We start from the raw sequence: 4,107 nt of genomic DNA, 5'->3' as shown, positions 1-4,107 counted from the left end.
TAAGCTTATCCAGATTTACAGTTAGGCATTTACTTACAAAACCAAATGCTCCAGTTATTATTGGTATAAATATCATTTGTAAGTCGGATATGTATGTATGTATGTATGTATGTATGTATGCAAATTCAATGGGGATGTTAAAAGACATGTTAAGATCCACAATGAGCAGAACTTATCTGCAGGTATTGGTAGTTCAAATCAGAGGTGCAATCTGTGTAGGTGTTTTTTCAGAACATTGTCTAGTTTAAAAAGCCACATCAGACGCCATGAAGGGGCTAAGGTGTAGGTACAGGAGGTGGTCAAACTCTGTGTAAGGAGTAGACAACCACCACCATGTATGTATGTATGTGTGATTGAATGCTTGACTGTGCAAGTCATTGTTTATGTTTAGATTTCAGAATTCGTTGCGATTTGTAGTATTGTATGATTAAGTCCCGTAAATTAAAGGTCTGATGAATAAACATCGATAATATAAGTTCCAGTTGAAGTAAGTACAAGGCTGTGGGAGTCTATTTGTTTGATTAAGTCCTTGAATGTATTGCCCCCAGAATGTCCGTAGTCCAATGACTGAAACAAGTAAAAGCATGTATCTATGCGTATATGCACGCGCGCGTGTGCGTGTAAATCTTGCACTGATAAATTAATAAGGATATAAGCATCAGTAAGAAAACCAGAATACCGGCATTACCCAAAGTTATGTGTGTGTATGTGCATGCTTCTATGCGAACATGCATATGTGTTTATGTGCTATTTTCTTATGTTCAATATCTAAAGGCAGTGTATAAAACCAGTTGCCTTTATACCCGCTTGAGATATTTGTTCTGCGCTGAGTTATGCACACTCTCTTGTCAATCTTTGGTTGAACCTATAACAGACGATACAGGAAAATTTAATGAAATAAATAAACAATGAATAAATATTTCGTCACAAATGCACGTCGCTCATTGTCAGACCAGTGAAAAAGAAGTGTTTATAAAATAAACTGTCGCTGAGATAAAATGCACGTCGTAAAAAGTGACAAGGAATGTTCAAACAAAGTAATAAATTTTTAGTGAAATGTGTGTGTGTGTGTGTGTGTGTGTGTGTGTGTGTGTGTGTGTGTGCGCGCGCGCGCGCGCGCGCGCGTTTAATTGCGCGCGCGCGCGTACGTATACACGCACACTCACACATTGTAATATTTCACTTAGGCATTGCGAGACTAATAACCTGATGTAGAACTCAATATACTTATGGTTCAGAACACAATGTTAGATGACTATGAGGTGGTAATAGAAAACAGAGAGACGACACCGGAAAAGGCAAACGTTATGTAATGCAATTCATTAGCTTACAGCTGTTTCTGGTATAAGACGTGGTGGACTCTTAGTTGAGTACCAGGATAGCATCTTTTAGCTTTATCAGAGGCTGGAAAATGAAGTGTACTTTATTTGAGAAAGTTACATTTTCAGAACATACAGGCATTATGAGTGAGAATGTTTATGTTGATGGCTATGGAAAGTTATATCTCAAGACAGAAAAAGATATGTAAATATACGCATGCGCTTAGGGTAACAGTTGTAACCGAATGAAGTTCATTACATAACATTTGGTTTTTCTGGTGTCATCTCTTTGTTGTGTGTGTACACGCACACACATATACGTAGTCTAATAAATAAGTATCCGGACTGTTGTTATAGTAACGAAGTTAAAGCACGGAGAGTAAAGCCATTTGGTGCAGATTGACCTTGAACGCTGCTGTGCATGCGCGCTAAGCTTTAATGTTTTAGCTCACATCCGCTGTTTACAGCAGTCCTTGAAAGGGGTGTGTGTAACGTGTGATCGTCGCATTGACTATGACAGAGAAAGTTGAGCAAAGAATCTGCATCGAATTTTGCTAAAAGCTTGGCGATACTTGCTCAGAAGGCTACACAAAGTTTTCAAAAGGTTTTCATCGTTCTCGACACAATCAAAAAGATCTTGTGCAACTGAAACCCAAGTGTCGTTTTGGTCCGCAGAAAGCAGTTTTGGCACAAACTTGACAAACACGCATCTCATACCCAAATCTTTGGTGATAATGGACTGAACTGAACCGTAACTAGTCTGACATCCTCTGATAACTTGCGGATGGTGACTCGACGATTTCTCCTCACAATTGCACACACATATATGATATTTTCCTCAGTTCTACCGGTTGCAGGTCTCCCAGAACGTTCGTCAATATCGACATTTTTTCGGCTTGTCAGATCTTCTTAGCAACTGTCGTAGATATATAGATAATATTTTCATTCCAAATTATAGTTTCTTTGAATATTTATTGTTTAAACTTTGCCCAGTGAATTTGGAGGTTACTAGGAGCGGTAAGGAGTAATTATTTGTATATTTTGGTTCAGTTTTGGTTCAGTTCAGAGTAATTATTTGTATATTTTGGTTCAGTTTTGTAATAAATCTTGTTACTAATACATAACAATTAGATGATTAGATTAGTGAGTTTAAGTTTCATGTAGCAACGACGCGTTACTATATCCAAGTCTAATAGATTAGCATATAGCGTGTTTGCAACACAAATAGCAACGTTCAGAAAAAAATAGCAGAAAGGAATTTTTGAGGTAACTAATAATCTTACTTGGCACAGGATTAAACAAGATTTTAATACTAAAAGATTAATTACACAATTAAAGTGTAACCTCGTTTTACATATTGACATGTTAAGTAAATTTGGAGTTATGTCAAGCTTGTAAGTGAGCTGCAAACTTGAAGCATATACTAATATTGTTATGGATCTTCGTGGTTTTCGTTACCGTTTACAATTATCTTTAAAAAATTTTAATGTATCATATAGATGTAATTTTTGTCACTGAATCCGAATTTGTTATTTATTTACTCCAGAAAAATTTTGCAAAATGTTACAGGTGTTCAAAGTTTGATAATTTTTAGAATTTTCAGCCAATCAGAAAACGAGTTCGCTGCCTCATCGGGGGTAGGGGAGCATCAGCATGTCAAAACATTGCTAGAAATAACAGTCAAAACATTAAAATATATACGAATGAAGTAAACATTAAAACATTTGCGAGCAAATTTAATATTTAAAAGCTACGAACAAACAAACCAACAGGAGTTGCTAGAAATAACAGTCAAAACATTGTTTAAAACAGACATTTATTAGTTTACAAAATTCAAGAACGAAAGTTTGCAATACACTATAGGATTTTTATGAAATAAACTAGCTGGCCCCGTGCCGTCAAAACGACAGCTAATTGTAGTATTTTATATATGAAAATGGATGGTAAATCAAATTAATACACTCGTCAATGTTCACATACATTCACATACTCCACTTGCACATGCACACACATACACACATATACTCACACAGAGTTGACATGCTGTTTGATTTTTCTTTTCAGCGTTGAATGTTCACCATCCCACCAGTTTGCCATCACCCTTTCTTTATTCTTCTATCACCCCTTCCTTTCTCATTCATATGTTGTGACGGAGAAAAATACAAGGGTATTTATTATAGTAGAAGCTTATTTTTCTCGTATCTCCTTCTCCTCTTTGAGTGCATGCGCAGCATCTTTGGTTACTATGGAAACAGAGTTTTTCGCCACGATGATTTGTTAAATATTCGCTTCTGATTGGCTAAAATACCCAAATTTTGCAAATTTTGAAGGCTAATAACTTTTTTAATTACGTTTTCCTCTCTGCTTTACCTTGGTAACTTTTTTGCCTTTTAGTCTCCTCACCGTCTCCTTCAATTTACAACCTAAGTGATCCGAAACGGGGAGAAGCATGTCTTAGAGGAGGCTTTTGGTGGTTTTATAGGTAATTGTTGTTAGTTTGAAGGTTTCTGAAACTGATGTCGCGGTTGCTGTCTGTGATGCAGTGGCCCTTGGTGTGTTTTCTGTTCTTTTAGTTGCTGTTGTTTCCCCTGTTGATGCTGTTGTTTTTGTTGCTGTTACTACTGTAGAAGCTGCAGTAACTGTTGTTGCAGCTGCCGTTTTCGTGACTGCTAGTTTTATTCCTGCTGCTGTGACCACCTGCATCAGTTTGTACTGTCGCTACTCTTACCGCTGTTGCTGCTGCTGCTGTTGTTGTTGTTGTTGTTGTTGTTGTTGTTGTTGTTGTTGT

The sequence above is a fragment of the Octopus bimaculoides genome, chromosome 1, assembly GCF_001194135.2.
Source record: "Octopus bimaculoides isolate UCB-OBI-ISO-001 chromosome 1, ASM119413v2, whole genome shotgun sequence".
NCBI classification, from domain to species: Eukaryota; Metazoa; Mollusca; class Cephalopoda; order Octopoda; family Octopodidae; genus Octopus; species Octopus bimaculoides.
The sequence above is the reverse complement of the archived record's forward strand: the minus strand, read 5'-3'. Positions refer to the sequence as shown.